An 18,589-nucleotide genomic window follows, 5' to 3' on the forward strand; every position below is an offset into this window, starting at 1 on the left:
AGAATTCTTTACTAAAGGAGAGATAGAATGCATTATGAAATGCAAAATGGATAACTTTGATTACATTAAACTGAGAAGTTTTTGCACAACCAAACCCAATGCAACCAAAATCCGGAGGGATGTAGTAAATTGGGAAAGAATTTTTACAGCTAAGTTCGGGGATAAAGGCCTCATTTCTAGAATATATAGAGAACTGATCCAAATGTATAATCATACAAGTCATTCCCCAGTTGATAAATGGTCAAAGGATATGAACAGGCAATTTTCAGAGGAAGAAATTAAAGCTATCTATAATCATGTGAAAAAATGCTCTAAATCACTATTGATTAGAGAGATGCAAATCAAAACAACTCTGAGGTACCACATCACACCTATAAGATTGGCAAACATGACAGAACAAGAAAATGATAAATGCTGGAGAGGATGTGGGAAAGTTGGAACACTAATTCATTGTTGGTGGAGCTGCGAGCGCATCCAACCTTTCTGGAGAGCAATTTGGAACTATGCCCAAAGGGCTACAAAAATGTGCATACCCTTTGACCCAGCAATATCGCTACTAGGACTATATCCCCAAGAGATCATAAAAATGGGAAAGGGTCCCACATGTACAAAAATATTTATAGCAGCACTCTATGTAGTTGCCAAAAACTGGAAGTCAAGGGGATGTCCATCAATTGGGGAATGGCTGAATAAATTATGGTATATGAATGTAATGGAGTACTATTGTGCCATAAGAAATGATGAACAAGAAGACTTCAGAGAGGCCTGGAAGGACTTATATGACCTGATGCTGAGTGAAAGGAGCAGAACCAGAAGAACTTTATGCACAGCAACAACCACAGTGTGTGAGAGTTTTTTCTGGTAGACTTAGATTTGTGTAATAACACAAGAACTTCTTACCAAAAAAAAAAAAAAAATCCCAATGGAGGATCTCAAGGCAAAATGCCTGCCACACTCAGAGAGAGAAATATGGAAGTCACTCACATATTGTAGCAGATCATGTTTGTGTATGTGTATGTGTTTGTGTATCATGATCTGATTTGTTATACGATTTCTTTCATTTATCTTAGTCTGACTACATAGCATGACTATAGTGAAAATATACTCAATAGGAAAGTATATGTAGAATCTATACAGAATTGTATGCAGTTGTGGGGAGGGAGGGGGGGAGTGGGGGGTAGGTGGGGGGGATAAAATCACAATTGTATGGCAGTGATTGTTAAACATTACAAAATAAAAAAAAGAATGCTCGAAAGTCCTTTATTTCATTGAAGGACCACTTTTCTCCTGAAGCATTACACTCAATTTTGCTGGGTAGGTGATTCTGGGTTTTAATCCTAGTTCCTTTGACTTCTGGAATATCCTATTCCATGCCCTTTGATCCCTTAATGTAGAACCTGCTAAATCTTGTGTAATCCTGATTGTTTCCACAATAGTCGAATTTCTTTCTTGTTGCTTGCAATATTTTCTCCTTGACCTGGGAACTCTCAAATTTGGATACAATATTCCTAGGTGTTTTCCTTTGGGGATCTCTTTCCAAAGACAATCAGTTAATTCTTCAATTTCGATTTTGCCCTCTGGTTCTAGAACGTTAGATAATGTTTTGAAAGATCTCTAGGTTCTTTTTTCATTACGGCTTTCCAGTAGTATATTAATTTTGAAATGATGTCTTCTGGATGTATTTTCCAGATCAATAGTTTCCCCAGTGACATATTTCACATTGTCTTCTATTTTTTAATTCTTTTGGTTCTGTTTTATATTTGATTTCTCATAAAGTCTTTAGCTTCCAAGTGCTTCATTCTAATTTTGAAGAATGAGTTTTTGGACCTCCTTTTTCATTTGGCCAATTCTGCTTTTAAGTCATTTTTCTCTTCATTTGTCTGTTTGGATTTCTTTTTCCATTTGAGTTTAGTCTATTTTTAAGGTCTTATTTTTTTCAGCATTTTTTGGGGGGGAGGTCTCCTTTATCAAGTTGTTGGTTCAATTTTCATGATTTTCTTGCATCACTCTCATTTCTCTTCCCAATTTTTCCTCTACGTCTCTTACCTAATTTTAAAAATCCTTTTTGAGTTCCTTCATGGTCTAAGACCAATTCATATTTTCCTTGGAGGCTTTAGATGTAGGAGATTTGACTCTGCTTTCATCTTCTGGCTGTATGCCTGATTTTCTTTGTCACCAAAGTGAGATTCTACAGTCTGAGATCTTTTTTTATATTTACTCATTTTCCCAGATACTTTCTAATTCTTTGCCAAGGTAGGTCTTTGCTTCCAGTGGAGGTGTGGTTGAATGTACTGTCCCAGACTTCAGGGATTTTACATCAGCCGTTCAATGCCTCACTGTCTGTGGGCCCAAAGCTCCAGAAGCTGCCTCTACTACCTGCTGTTCTCACTCCTGCTGCTACCTCCTCCACCACCGCCTACATCACCCTGAGAGTGGAGCTAGACCCCACTAGATCATGGTCTCTTCCTTCACCTAGGTTTACCACAGGGTTTTCCCAATGACCTTTTTGGCATTTGTGGGTTGAGAAGCCTGTAAACTGACACTGCTGCCAATGATTCAGTCCCATGAGCCCTGTTTTGGCTGGTCTGTATTGGTGCTGTGACTGTGCTCCACTACCTGTTTGGTATGAAAAACACTTCCTGTTGGCTTTCCAGGTTGTCTTGGGCTGGGAATTTGTTTCACTCTGTCATTTTGGGGGTACTGTAACTCTAGAATTTGTTTAGAGTCATTTTTACAGACATTTGGAGGATTTGGGGGAAGAGCTCAGGGAAGTCCCTGATTTTACTCGACCACATTGTCTCTATCCCTACCATCTTTAGTAACTTTAAAATGAGTTTCTCTTTCTGTCTCTTGCTGTGGTCTTTTTTTTTTTTTTTTTTTAGTAGTATGTAGAGATGCCGATGATCTGTTTGAGCTTATTTTATGTCTCACAACTTTGCTAAAGTTTATTATTTCAAGTAGGTTTTTACTTGATTCTCTAGGATTCTCTAGTCATCATATCATTTGCAAAGAATAATAACTTACTTTCTGCTTTGCCTATTCTAATTCCTTCAAAATCTTCTTTTTTTTTTTTCTTATTACTAAGGCTAACATTTCTACTAACATATGGAATAATAGTGGTTATTGGATCTTATTGGAAATGCATGTACCTTATCCCCATGACATGCAGTGCTTGCTGATGGTTTTAGGTAGATGTTCCTTATCATTTTAAGTAATGCTCCATTTATTCATTTGATCTCTGGTACTTTTTGATAGGAATGGATGTGGTATTTTGTCAAAAGCTTCTACTGTGATATGATTTGTTAGTTGTTTTGTTTTGTTTTTTGTTTATGTGATCAATTACGCTGAGAGTTTTCCTAATATTGAAACAACCTTGCATTCGTGGTATAAATTTTACCTGATCAAAGGGTATTATCTCTTGATAAATTTTGTTAACCTTTTTGCTAATATTATATTTAAATGTTTTGCATCTGTATTCCTTGGGGAAACTGGTCTATAATTTTGCTTCTCTGTTTTGACTCTTCCTGGCTTAGGTATCAGTACCATATTTGTATTATGAAAAGTATTTCATAAGACTACTTCACCAGTTTCCTCAAGTAATCTATACAGCATTGGAATTATTTGTTCTTTAAATGTTTGATAGAAATTTCTTGTACCTCATTCTGGCCCTGGAGATTTTTTTTCTGGGGAGTTTTTGATGGCTTATTCAATTGTTTTTTCTGAGATGGGATTATTATTTTTTAATGTTCTCTTCTGTCAATCTTGGTAATTTATATTTTTGTAAATATTTATTCATTTCACTAAGATTGTCACATTTATTGACGTACAGTTGGATGAAATAATTTCTAATGTTTTAACTTCCTCTTCACTGATAGTGAATTTACCCTTTTCACTTTAGATAATTTTAGTAATTTGCTTTTCTTCTTTCTTTTTTTAAATCAAACTAACCAAAACTTTATTTTTTTAAATAAAACCAGCTCTTAGTTTTACTTATTAGTTCTACAGTTTTCTTAATTTCAATTTTATTAATCTCTCCTTTGGTTTTCAGTACGTCTAATTTGGTATTTAGTTAAGGACTTTCAATTTGTTCTTTTTATAACTTCTTCAGTTGTATGATCAATGCCTTGATCTCCTTCTCTATTTTATTCATGTAAGCATTCAGAAATATGTAACGTCCCCTAAAAACTGCATCTCATAAGTTTTGGTATGCTGTTTTATTATTGTCATTCTCTTGAATGAAGTTATTGACTATTTCTATAACTTATTATTTGACCCATTCATTCTTTAGGAATAATTTTTTTTAATTTTCAATTAATTTTTAGTTTATCTTTCCTTGGACCTTTATTATTATACATATAATTTTTTTGCATCATGATCTGAAAAGGGTGCATTTAATATTTCTGCCTTTCTGCATTAGATTATGAGGATTTTATACTCTAGAATATGGTCAACTTTTGTGTGTGTGTCATGTACCACGGAGAAAAAGGTGTATTTCTTTCTATCCCCATTCAGTTTTCTCCAGCGGTCTACCGTATCTACTTTTTCTAAAATTTAATTTACCTTCTTAACTATTTTCTTGTTTATTTTGAGGTTAGATTTATCAAGTTCAGAGAAAAGGAAGTTGAAGTCCCCTGCTAGTTTGGTTTTGCTGTCTGTTTCTTCCTGTAACTCCCTTAAATTCTCCTGTAAGAATTTGGATCCTATACCACTTGGTGCATATGTGTTTAGTGATGCAATTAATTCATCATCTGTGGTGTCTTTTACCAGGATATAGTTTTCTTCCTTATCTCTTTTGATTAGATCTATTTCTTCTTTTGCAGAATGTTTGAAATGTTCCTATTCTATTTATTATCAATTTTTTTGTTCTGAAGAATTATTATGCTCAATTTTTCTCAGTATTTGTTTCCTTGTTATAATGTAAGCTAATTTGCCTTTCAAAATTATCGTATTGGAAGTCCTCTGATTCTTTAGTCTAGAAACTGTTAAATCCTGTGTCGTTCTGAACCTATCTTCTCAATATTTGAATTGTTTCTTTCTAACTGCTTCCAATATTTTCTCCTTGATCTGGGAACTCTAAAATTTGGCTGTTATATTCCTGGCAGTTTTCATTTTGAGATTTGTCTTAGGGATTGATTTGTGGATTCTCTCAATTTCAATTTTACCCTCTGGTTCAATTGAAATTGAGAGAATCCACAAATCAATTCCTTAATTTTCCTTAATAATTTTCCTTAATAATTTCCTTAAAGATGTTATCCACACTTTTTTTGTTTTATCATGGCTTTCAGGTAATTCAATAATTTTAAATTCATCACTCTTGGATCTATATCAGAATATAAATTAAAAAAAGAGTAATTCACTGATATCTTGTGATCAAACATGATATTGCAACTTCCTCAAAGTGCAGTCAGTTATCAATAGAAATCAATATCAAAAACATTTTAAAGCCATCTCACATAATTCACCAAGTGTCCTTCTGGCAGTTTATTGTTCTTAGATGAAATGTTGTTGAAGTTCAAGAGGGCCTAAAGAGGGTCTCCTTGGCATACCAGATACATAGAACCCGATGAAACCTGTTCACAAAAGCAGCATTTGAAAATCTCTTCTATGGAGCATTCATTGTACAGACTTAACTGAAGATCATAATAAAAATTTAAAGGTAGCACTCTTATTTTTCTTAATTTTATTTTATTTTTCATTTTTAACACAGTTCCTTTCACATAAAACAATTCCAACTTTTGGTCAGGTGACCAAAATGCTTTCTTTTAAAGCGTTTACAACATAGACCACAATTTTTTTTTTTAACATTAACCAACTGAGACACAAATAATACTATGTATTCTAATTTCACAAGCCCTTGACCTAATTGTCTCCATACTATGACTAATAATTAAAGGACACTAACTTATTGTTGTTGGTCGAAAGCCCTAAGCCTAATAGCTTAATTTTAGACTTAACCTCGGATGTTCCCCTACCAACAATCTATAATATAATAGATCTGGTATTAACCTTACAAATCTTTTGACTATAGGAAATTTCCAATAAGAGTAGGGACATTGCAGGGAAAGAACATCTCCCCAACTTCATGTCAGTTCCAGGCAGGAGTAGATTGTCACCTTGGGTTCAGTGAGACTTAAAGATTGCCAGGTGTCAGTGGGGAAACTGAGTCAGGAGAATCCTACCTCAGCCCAAGCTGGACAGCCACTCTCCCACCCTTCCCATGAGATTATTTTGCAGTTCATACCAGCATCTCACAGGCTTACTGGCCTCATGGATTGGAGGCTCAGACCGCCTTTCTTGCTATCCATACCTGGAGTTAGAAGAACAATCACTTAATAGTCTCATTGAGTCTTAAAATAGCATCTTCCAATAACCAGGTTTCAATTGTGACTATAATTTCACTTTGGCTAATGAGCATCTTTTGAGGCAAGTCTTAAGTGACTTACATGCCTTTCTATGCGTGTCCTAGTTCCTGATTAAATAGAAATCATAGAATCAAATTTACCATTAAAACCTTAACTGTTCCATGAATACCAAATGTTACCCAAGGTTACCTGCCTCTAGGAAATTCAGACTAAAATTCTTTTCCCCAAACTAAAGATGTTTTTGATTCTCAGTCATTAATTCATTCAATGGTTTTCATACTAATTGCTTTTACATCACTTTGTAACATGTCCAATTTTTCTCCCCATCACTCCCCTCCCCCCTGCTTCCTAATACCTTGCATTCTGATTACTCCTTTCCTCAGTGTACCAGCCCTTCTATCACATCCCACCCTTCCCTTATCCCCATATTCTCTCTTTTCTTGTAAGGCAAGATAACTTCCTATACCCCATTGCCTGTATTTCTTATTTCCTGGTTATATGCAATAAAAACTCTCAACATTCGTTACTAATACTTTGAATTCCAACTTCTTTCCCTCCCTCCCTCCCTACCTACCCATGCCCACTGAGAAGGCAAGCAATTCAATACAGACTAAATATATATTGTTTTGCAAAAGACTTCCATAAAAATCATGTTGTGTAACACTAACTATATTGCCCTCTATCCTACTCTATCCTCCCTTATTTTTTTTTATTTTTTTATTCCCTCATTTGACCTTGTCTCTTCCCAGAAGTGTTTATTTCTAGTTATTCCCTTCTCCCATTTGCCCTCCCTTCTATCATTCCCCTCATCCCACTTGTCAGTTCCTCCCCTACTTTCCTGTGGTGTAAGATAGATTTTCATATTAAATTTAGTGAGCATATTATTCCCTCCTTCAGCCATATGTCGAGGGAGTAGCTTCATTTTTCCCCTCTCCCCTTCTCCCTTTTCTCCTCCATTGAACAAGATTATTCTTATCTCTTTTATGAGTTATAGCCTGTCCCATTCCATTTCTCCCTTTCTCCTCCCAGTATTTTCCTCCCTCACCCCTTAATTTTTATTTTATTTTATTTGTGTGTGGATATCATCCCTTCTGATTCAACACAATCTGTACTCTCTATCTACATATCTGTATGTATGTATGTGTGTGTGTATGTATGTATGTACAATCCCTCCATCTACCCAAATGCTGAGAAAAGATTCAAGAGTTATAAATATTTTCTTTCCATGTAGGAATGTAAACAGTTCAGCTTTAGAAAGTTCTATTATGATTTCTCTTTCCTGCCTACCTTTTCATGTTTCTCTTGATTCTTGTGTTTGAAAGACAAATTTTCTATACAATTCTGGTCTTTTCCTCAATATGAATGCTTCATAGTCCTCTATATCATTGAATGACCATTTATTCACTGGAAGTATTATATTCAGTTTTGCTGAGTACGTGATGTTTGGTTTTAATCTTAGTTCCTTTGACTTCTGGAATATCCTATTCCAAGCCCTTTCATCTCTTAATGTAAAAGTTGCCAGATCCTGTGTTATCCTAATCGTATTTCCACAATACTCACAGTGTTTCTGTCCAGCTGTTTGCAGTAATTTCTCTGTGATCTGAGAACTCTGAAATTTGGTCACAATATTCCTAGGAGTTTCTCTCTTCGGGTGTCTTTCAGAAGGCGATGGTGGCTTCTTTCAATATTTGTTTTGCCCTCTGGTTCTGGAATATCAGGGCAGTTTTCCTTGATAATTTCATGGAAGATAATGTCTAGGCTCTTTTTTTTGATCATGACTTTCATTAGTGCCATAATTTTTAGATTGTTTCACCTGGATCTATTTTCCAGGTCACTTGTTTTTCCAATGAGATGTTTCACTTTATGTTCTACTTTTTCAAATTTTTGGTTTTGTTTTTTAACTGCTTGGTTTATCTCATAGTCATTCATTTCCCTGAACTTAATTCTCTCTTTCGAAGAATTATTTTGTTCAGTGACCTTTCGAACCTCCTTTTCCATTTGGCTAATTCTGCTTTTTAAGGCCTTCTTCTCCTCACTGGTCTTTTGGACCTCTTTTTCCAATTGAGTTAGCCTCTTTCTAAAGGTGTCATTTTCCTCAGCATTTTTTTTTGGTTCTCCCTTTAGTAAGCTGCTAACTCTCTTTTTAAGCTCTTCTATTGCCTGAGCCCAGTTTAAGATCCCTTGGAGGCAGGGCCCTTGACTTCCTCTCACAGTATGCCTTGTTCTTCTTCATCTGCAAGGACAGGAGGAGACACCTATTCACCAAAAAAGTAACCTTCTATGGTCTTATCTTTTCCCCTTTTTTGGGTGTTTTTCCAGTCAGTTACTTGACTTCTGAGTTTCCTCTCCACAAACACCTCACCTCCAGTTCCACCAAACCAGCACTAGGGGCTGAGATTCAGATGAGCTACTCCAGTCTCCTAGGGGCTTTAGGCGGGGGCAGGGCCACTAATCAGTGTGAGATTAAGATCAGCTGCTCAGGTTGGTAGGATTGCCACACTGGGCTCAGTTCCCTCAGGGGCTTTTATATGAGGCCTTCAAGTATGGATGAAGGCTGCTGCCTGCCTTGGGCCCCTCAGTCCACTGCTGCCTCCAGTGCTGCCACCTGAGGAGGTCTGAGTAATGGGGACACCGTGCTCCCTTCTTGCCCAGTCGAGTAAACTCTCTCACTGACCTTTAGCGCCCGTGGGTTGAGGGATCAGCGCTTCAGCTGAAGATTCTGTCCCTGAAGCCTGCTTGATCCTGCTCCTCCAAGGCTAAGCTGGGCTCTGCTCCGTGTTTGGAGCAACAGACCTTTCTCATCGGTCTTCCAGGTCACTTTGGGTTAGAAATCTCTGCCACTCCGTTGTTCTGTGGCTTCTGCTCCTCTAGAATTTGTTGAGAGTCCTTCTTTACAGGTATTTTATGGGCTGCGAGGGAAGAGCCATCTTGGCTCCGCCCCAAGGTAGAACTCTTTACCCATAAGAATCCTCTGGGACATCTACTTGGTTTTCACAATACAGTGTTGTTCTGTTTTCTTTCATTCTTAAAAGGTTCACCAATCCATTTTGGTGGTGAGCCTAAAGGTTTCTTTGTGAGCTGAGTTGGTAAAACTTCTCTGTCATCTGAAATCAGGCTGAGAAAATCATGCCTGCCCACTAGTTCTTAACAAGGATGTACTACCTGCATTTGATATTTCAGGTTTCTCCGTAAAGTCTAATGTAAGTTAAAAAAAAAAAAAAAGGAGACATTATCTGGTAAAAACCCCCTTGGGTTTCTAAGTACTGAGCACTGCTCCTAATGTCTTAACAGCTCCTCAGACTTGATTTGTTCTTCTCCCCCTAAATTCTCCATTCATTCCATGATTTTCTGTGCTTCCTGCCCATGTTTTAGAAGACCTGTCTCTCCAAACACAGAAAACCTTTCCATCTTAGGATTCACTTATTTTTATTCCTACTGAGGAAATATGTGTGGAATTATTCCATGAACACCTAAAGTCTTGTTTTATCACATGGTTAACCATGAGAACTGTCAAATAAACTCTGAAATGTTAGATAATCTTCAACTTGCCTTTCCTTATAACCCCATTTGTACTGAAATTTGACATTTTAGTCTCTTATTCTGTCATCATGATCCTTTGTTTTTCGGTTTTCCCTTGATACGGAAGGAAACTCAAATTTGGTCCAAGAAAATGCCTATGTTTCTGAAAATTGTCCAAGTTTTTCCCAAAGTTCTCCTTGGAGGGAAAGTAGATGCTGCTACCTGGCTCTTTCGTGTTTAGCTACACCTGGGACTCTATCCTTACCAATATATCATGTAAATTTTACTGAATCTAAATCTTCTCTTATCCCTTTCTGCCTAAGCTCCTCAGATATCACAAGACTTTCTTTGAATCACTTCACAAACTCCTGTCCCAATTAAAATTAATTTTTAGGTCCATCAATTTAAGTTTTTCCTGTTTTTATTTTAAAAACTTAATATTGTATCTTGATGAATTAAAAAGGAGAAATGGAAACTTAAGATGGACTTATTTTATGTCCACATCAATCAGGTATTGCTACTGTTTAGTTATTTCAGGGCTGCTGCCTAAGATCTTTGTTGGGCTAAAGTCTTTCTAGATGTTTATAGGAAAATGGTTGTCACACATCTGAGTCCCAGGAAAAAGATATTGGAGAAAATCAGAGGCACCCTTCATATAAGATCATTCTGAACCAATATCATTCAGGAACACTATACAATGTACTTAAATTTATATAAAATAACCTATTTCTTGAAAGGTTTTGGCATTTCAAGGGATTTTGTTGCCAGTGGGTATATGAGCATAAACTGATATTGTGTCTGAACCAACAGATGCAAAGAGGAATGAAGCTAAGCTTCACTATTTCTATATAATCTTTAGGTTTAGCCTCACTTAATAGTAGTACCAATAGTTGTAAGTTTCTGCTTTGAAGGAGATTTCTATTGAGGAATCATAAGAAAAAACATTTCTGTCTTCCATGGGTGATGTAGAGGATAGTTGCTGATAAAAGTATGATGGACGAAAACTACCCATTTTTGACAGGAAATACACACTGTTTCTTTGACTTCTATCCTACAATAGCATCACTGGCTCAACTTTGGAACCACCCGCCTCTGTATTCATCTCGTCACATTTTTATTTTATTTCCAACAACAGAAACATTTTCTTGGCTCATATTTAATTCATGACTTTTACTGCTTAATTAATTCTTTAATCCATTACCTTACCTAACAAAATCTTTGCAGAAAGTCCTTAGTAATCTCTCTTCCCTTCATTTTCACTCCATCTATTTTATTTCCATCTTCCTTTACATCTATATCATGGATTTGGAGGAGGAAAAATGAGAAAGTTTCTTAACTACTTCAAAATGAAAATGAAAGCTCCTTGATGTGAGGACATGAGAGAAGCTAGCTAGCTAACTTTTCCATTGAAATCAGTATTTTACACTCTATTAACCAAGATGCAAGTGTACTGGCTGAGAACTGGTGGATTATTTTCCAATAAGCCTTCACTTGTCAAGGGAGAAGTCCCCAATAAAATTGTTTCTGATTTCCAAGACTACTCTGACTCTTGTCTTTTCAGATTTCAGATTTGTGCTTTTGGCATTCTCAGAGTGTTTTGTCTATTCTACTGAAAGGGACACAAATGTTATTCTATATTAATAAAATCCATAAATGAACGGAGCCCTTTCTATATGTTTCTTGGATTTGCAGAGCCATTTTGAATAGGACCACAAGTCCAGAGACCTAGTTCCAAGGAAAGCTTGACACAGAGTTTTGCAGTGGAATACAATAAACCCATATTTTGCTGACCTCCAATGACCAATCTTGAATTGCTTCTCCCTGAAAGAGAAGTCTGGTAAGAAAAGCATTGAAATGGAACTCTAAACGTCATGTAATTCACCCATTGTCCTTGTAGCCGTCTCTGTTCTTCCCCATCTAAAATTTGTCATTTAGAATAGAACAAGCCTCCAATCTGGGAAGATTGTATTCTTCTCTATTTTGGATACCATTTAGACTCATGTAAGATCAATCGTCTTTGCATTAACTTGGAGTCTAAAGACAGGAACAGAACCTCATCTATCAAATCGATGTCTAGGAATATTTCAGAAAGACTGTTATTTGAAAACCTCTTTTCTATGGTACACTGATTACAAAGACTTGACTCAAGACCTGACCTCAAGATAGAAATATTTTCTCCCTCTCTCCTTCTGGATATTTTTAATGCTCCTGATCCAATGTTTCTTTGAGATCCAGTGGTGTGTGGAGCCCCAAATTTTTACTCTGAGGTCAACTGTTGAGACTTCACCCAGAAAACAATGCCTAGTCACCCATTCTTCACAAAGGTCATCATGTGAATGATTCTTTTTGGAACTCCTAGAGAGTGATAGTCAAAACGGAACCAGAAGCTTCTGCAGGAATTCCTTCGTGTTTTCTGCAGTGCACCTCATGCCGTGAAATCCTCACAGATACGATTTGTCCCTCTGTCAATGAACTTCATTTTAATTTTCATACTTTGGGATGCTTCATGTCCTCATAAAATGATCCAAATGTCTAGATGATAGAAAATTTTCACTTGAAAGATCAATATCATTTTCTAATTTCTGAGGAAAGATATGTAATATATTCCATGAGCAGCAAACCCAAACATTTTCGATGATTTACCAGAGCAATGTCAAATCAACAGAATAATGTGAAAGAGCCTCCATTTTCTATAATATTGAAATTCCAGGGGAATTTCTTGTGTCTCCATTCTAGCCAACCTGTTAACTTTCTCTTGCATATCTCCCATTTCTTTCCCCATTTTCTTCTACGTTTAACTTTTAAAATCCTTTTTGAACTCTTCCAAAAAGGTGTTTTGCCATTGAGAACAATTTGTATAATTCTTTGAGGTTTTCAGTGTAGGTTTATTGACAATGTTTTCATCTTCCGAGTTTATGTTTGGATCTTCCTGTCACGATTGTCATTTACTATAGTCAAGGTTCTTGTTTACTTCTTGCACATTTTTTTGGCTATTTCAAAACTTTTAAAGTTGAAATCTGGTCCTGTGGCAAAGGGGACACTGTCCCTAGCTTCTTGTGCTGGGGAACAAGGGCCTGGGCACTGGCTCTTGTGGTGTGGATTTAATTGTTGGTGGTTTGCTCACTGCACTAGGATGGCCTGGTCTACTCATGCCTGCATATGTGAATGGATTGTACTCTCTTATAATATAGAAGCAGACAGCGAAGTTAATAAAAAACCATAATATCACAGTGTGTGTTTTACAAGATGCACATTTGAAATAGAGAGATTTAGAGTAAATATTTACAGGCTGGAGCAGAATCTATTTTCTTTCAGCTGAAGAAAAAAATGCTTTGTGTGCTCCCAGACAAACCAAAAGCAGAAACAGATCTAATAAAAAGAAATAAAGAAGGAAACTACATCTTGCTAAAAGATATCATAGAAAATGAAGGAAAAACAATTCTAAATATATATGCAGCAAGTGGCATAGCATCCAAATTCTTTCTTTCTTTTTCCTTCCTTCCTTCTTTCTTCCTTCTTCCTTCCTTCCTTCCTTCCTTCCTTCCTTCCTTCCTTCCTTCCTTCCTTCCTTCCTTCCTTCCTTTCTTTCTTTTTAACATCTTATATAGCAGATAAAGCAATTTAAACTTTTGGTCAGATGACACATCTTTTTAAAGCATTTACAATATGGACCACAAAAGAATTTTTTTTAAACATAAGCCAACTGAGACACAGATAATATTTATGTTGCTAACTTCACAATCTCTTGATCTAATTGTCTCCACAGTATTACTAAGAATAAAAAGACCCTAACTCAACATTGTTGGCATAAAGTCCTATGCCTAATAGCTTAATTTTAGACAGCCTCAGATGTTCCTCTATCCATAATCTGGAATTGAATATATCTGGTATTAAGCTTACAAACCTTTTGACTATAGGAAATTGCCACCAAGAGTAGGGACATTGCAGGGAAACAATATCTCCCCAACTTCGTGTCTTTTCCAGGCAGCAGTAGATTGTCCACTTGCATTCAGTCAGGCTTAAAGTCTGCCAGGTGTCTGGGGAAATTGAGTCTGGAGAATCCCACCTCACAGCTGCTCTCCCACTCTTCCCTTGAGATCACCTAAAGCATCCAAATTCTTAAAGAACAAGTTGAGTTACAGCAAGAAATAGCAAAATTATACCAGTGGGGAACCTGAACCTCTCCCTCTCATAAGTAGATAAATCTAACCATAAAATAAACAAGAAAGAAATTAATAAAATGTATAGAATTTTACAGGAGTTAGATAGGATAGACCTCTGGACAAAACTGAATGCAGATACAGAGGAATATACCTTTCCCTCAGTAGTACATGGTACCACTGCTGGGGCATAAAGTCCTTCACAAGCCAAAGCAGAAAGATAGAGATATTAAATTCATCCTTTTCAGATCATGATACAATAAAAATTATTTGTAATGAAAGACAATGGAAATATAGACTAAACATTAATTGGAAGCTAAATAATCTAATCCTAAAAAATGAATTGGAGAAACAGTAAATTGCATTAAACAACTAATAGACAGGACTTGTGGTTTCAGGAGATATTATTCAGGACTTTCAGGACCGTGCCAAGCTGTATTACAACTGAATCACTAAATACTGCTCTGGGTTTACAAGAATGTCATCTGCTAAGAAAGGCCTCCTGCACAGTTCAAAAGAGCTGAGTTTGATATTATCCCTGGGCTTCACTGGAACAAATAATAGCTCCACAGGGGCTCATTTTTTTGGCCTTTTTCCTTTTTCAAAGTTTTGTCTTTTCTCTCAGGTTGGAAGGGGCTCTGTCTTTGGCTTATTGTTCCAGTGACTGCAGGCTCTAGCTGTTTACCTGCTACTACATCCTGGGGTCAACAGGGCCTGGTGCTGTCTTGCCTGGATAGGTTGGGAGTGGGTGGCTCTGCTGAGGCCATGGGGGTTTGGCTTACCTGGTGCTGAGCTGAGGTCCCAGTGGTGGTTTCTGGCATGTGCTGAGGGCTGGGGGGAGGTTTTTTCTGCGTTTCCACAGGGTTACACTGAAGCATGTAGAGGTCTGGACTGGAAAAACACCTGTTTGTTCTGTGCTTGGCTGAAATTTGTGCTGAAGCACCTGGAGATCCTTCCTGTCATTATCTAAAGTCTCTCCCTGTGTTGTAGTTTCATAGTATGTTGTGAAGTTTTCTGAAAAGATTCACTAATTCAGACCAATTTCAATTCAAACAAAGGCATTTATTGAGAATTTCACCTCTCAGGAAGTGGGCTGAAGTAGAATAAGTAAATTAATTTAGGTAGAATTGTCATTTTTATTATATTGGCTCGGCCTATCCGTGAGCAAATGATGTTTTTCCCCTTACTTAGATCTGACTTTATTTGTGTGAAAAGTGTTTTATAATTGTGTTCATATAGTCCCTGGGTTTGTTTTGGCAGACAGACTCCCAAATATTTTATAGTGTCTGCCTTTAGCTTTAAATGGGATTTCTCTTTCTATCTCTTGCTGTTGAACTTTGTTGGTAATATATAGAAAAGCAGACGATTTATGTGGGTTTATTCTGTAATCTGCAACTTTGCCAAAATTTTTTATTATTTCAAGTAATTTCTTGCTTGAGTCCCTAGGATTCACTAAGTATATCATCATATCATGTGTAAAGAGTGACAACTTAGTTTCTTCTTTGCCTATTCTAATTCCTTCAATATCTTTTTATTTTCTAATTGTTAAAACTAACTTTCTCGTACCATATTGAATAACACTGGTGATAACGTACATCCTTGTATCATTCCTTATTTTACTGGAAATGCATCTAGCTTTTCCCCATTGCATATAATGCTTGCTGATGGTTTTAGGTAGATATTGCTTATTATTATATGGAAAGCTCCATTCATTCCTATACTTTCCAGTGTTTTCAGTGGGAATGGGTATTGTATTTTGTCTAAAGCTTTTCCTACGTCTATTGAGGTAATCATATGGTTTCTGTTAGTTTGTTGATATGATCAATAATGATGATAGTTTTCCTAATATTGAACCAGCCCTGCATTCCTGATATAAACCCTGCATGATCATAATATATTGTTTTCATGAAAAGTTGCTATGTTCTTTTTGCTAATATCCTATTTAAAATTTTTGCATCTATATTCGTTAGAGAAATTGATCTATAATTTTCTTTTCCTGTTTTGCTTCTTCCTGGTTTAGGTATCAGAACCACATTTGTATCATAAAAAGAATTTAGTAGGACTCCTTTTTAACCAATTTTCCCAAATCGTCTATATAGTATTGGAATTAATTGTTCTTTAAATGTTCGATAGAATTCACGTGTAAATCCATGAGGTCCCGGAGATTTATTTCTTCCTAGGGAGTTGATTAACAGCTTGTTCAATTTTTTTTCTGAGATAGGGTTATTAAAGTATTCAAGTTTCTGTTCTGTTAAAAAAGAGAATTTATAATTTTTATGTTTACATTTTTAAAGTAATTTATACTTTTTATATTTATATTTTAAAAACTATTTATCCATTTCTCTTATTGTCAAATTTATAGACCTACAGTTAAGCAAATTAATTTCTAATTATTGTTTAAATTTCCTCCTCATTGGAGGTGAGTGAACCCTTTTCATTTTTGTTATTCATGATTTCTTCTGTAATTTTTTCAATCAAATTGACCAAAGGGTTATCAACTTTATTGTTTGCTTTTCATGAAACCAACCCTTAATTTCATTTATTAGTTCAATAGCTTTCCTAAATTCAGTTTTGTTTATCTTTCCTTTGGTTTTCATTATTTCTAATTTGGTATTTACTTGGGAATTTTCAATTTGTTCTTTTTCTAGCCTTTTCAGCTATATGCTAAATTCATCGATCTCATCTTTCTCTTTTTTATTCATCTAGGCATTCAATGATATAAAACTTCCCTAAGAACTACTTTTGCAGCTTCCCATAAGCCTTGGTAGATTGGCTCATTATTGTCATTCTCTTGAATGAAGTTACTGACTGTCTCTATAACTTGTTGTTTAACCCACTTATTCTTTAGGATTAGATTATTTAGTTTCCAATTAATTTTTGGTCTATTTTTCCATGGCCTATTATTATATATAATTTTATTTTATTATGATCTAAGAAGGATGCATTGACTATCTCTGCCCTTTCTTCACTGAATTGTGAGATTTTTATGCCCTAGTACATGATCAGTTTTTAAATATGTGCCCTGTACTGCTGACGAAAAGCTATATTCCTTTTCTATCCTCATTCAATTTTCCCCAGAGATCAAACCTGCCTTTTCCAGAATGTCATACACCTCCTTAAATTCTTTCTTTCTTTATTTTGAGGTTTGATTTAACAAGTTCAAAGAAGGGGAGGTTGGGCTCCAATACTAGTATAGTTTTGCTGTCTGTTTTTTCCTGTAACTCACTTAACTTCTACTCTAAGAATTTAGATTTTATATCACTTGGTGCATATATGTTTAAGAATGATATTACTTCATTTTATTATGGTGCCTTTTAGCAGGATACAGTTTCCTTCCTTATCTCTTTTGATTAGCTCTATTTCTGCATTTGCTTCGTCTGAGATTAGGATTGCTACCCCTGCTTTTTTTTACATCATCCGAAGCATAATATATTCTGCTCAAAACTTTTTCCTTTACCTTGGGTGTATCCCTCTATTTTAATTTGTTTCTTGTAAACAACATGTTGTTGGATTATAGTTTCTATTTCATTCTACTATCCACCTCCATTTTATGGGAGAGCTCATCCCACTCTCAGTCACAGTTACAGTTACTCTCTTTTCCCCTCCATCCTATTTCCTCCCTTTTATGCTTTTATTTCTCCCTTCTCCCTTCCTCTCCACAACAGAGCTTTAATTTTTAACCACTGCTTCCCTCAATCTTCCCTCCCTTCTATCAGACCCCTTGCTTCCCCCTCCCTTTTTTTTTTTACTACTTCTTTCCTCTTTTTTAGCCTCCCCTCCCTTTTCTCTCCCTTTCCCCCTATTACTGTCTATAGGGCAACTTAGATTTCTACATTTAACTGAGTTTGTTGTCCCTTCCTGGAACCAAATCTGATGAGATAAATCTCAAACGATGCTCATCTCCCTCCTCTCTTTCCCTCTACTGTAATATGTTTCTGTGCCTCTTCCTGTGGTGCAGTTTGCCTTTTCCTGCCTCCTTTTCACATCTCCCATAACAATCCCTTCATACTATTAAATCACATTTTTTTTTATCACCACATCATTTAATTTATTTCTGCTCCCTCAATATATGTATATCCCTTTTAAAATGTCATAATATACAATTCTTCACATTTACAGGTGTTTCCTTTCCTTACAGGTATGCAAACAGTTTGCTTCTATTGAATAATAAGTCTTTTCCCCTCCTGTTTACCTTTTTATACCCCTCTTGGGACTTATATTTGAAGATCAAATTTTCTATTGGGTTCTAGCGTTTTCATCAAGAAGGTTTTGAAATACTTTATTTAATAGAATAACCATCTGCTTGCTGAAATATTATGCTCAGTTTTGCTGGGTAATTGATCCTTGGTTGTAATCTGAGCTCCTCTACCTTTTGAAATATCTTATTCCAATCACTCTGATCTTTTAATGTAGAAGCTGCAAGGTCCCATGTGTTACTGACTCTAGTTCTTTGATATTTGAGTTGTTTCTTTCAGTTTCCTTGCAATATTTTCTCCTAAACTTGATAGTTCTGGAATTTGGCAACAATATTCCTTGGCGTTTTCAGTT

This window comes from Notamacropus eugenii (assembly GCF_028372415.1).
Source record: "Notamacropus eugenii isolate mMacEug1 chromosome Y unlocalized genomic scaffold, mMacEug1.pri_v2 SUPER_Y_unloc_4, whole genome shotgun sequence".
Taxonomy (NCBI): domain Eukaryota; kingdom Metazoa; phylum Chordata; class Mammalia; order Diprotodontia; family Macropodidae; genus Notamacropus; species Notamacropus eugenii.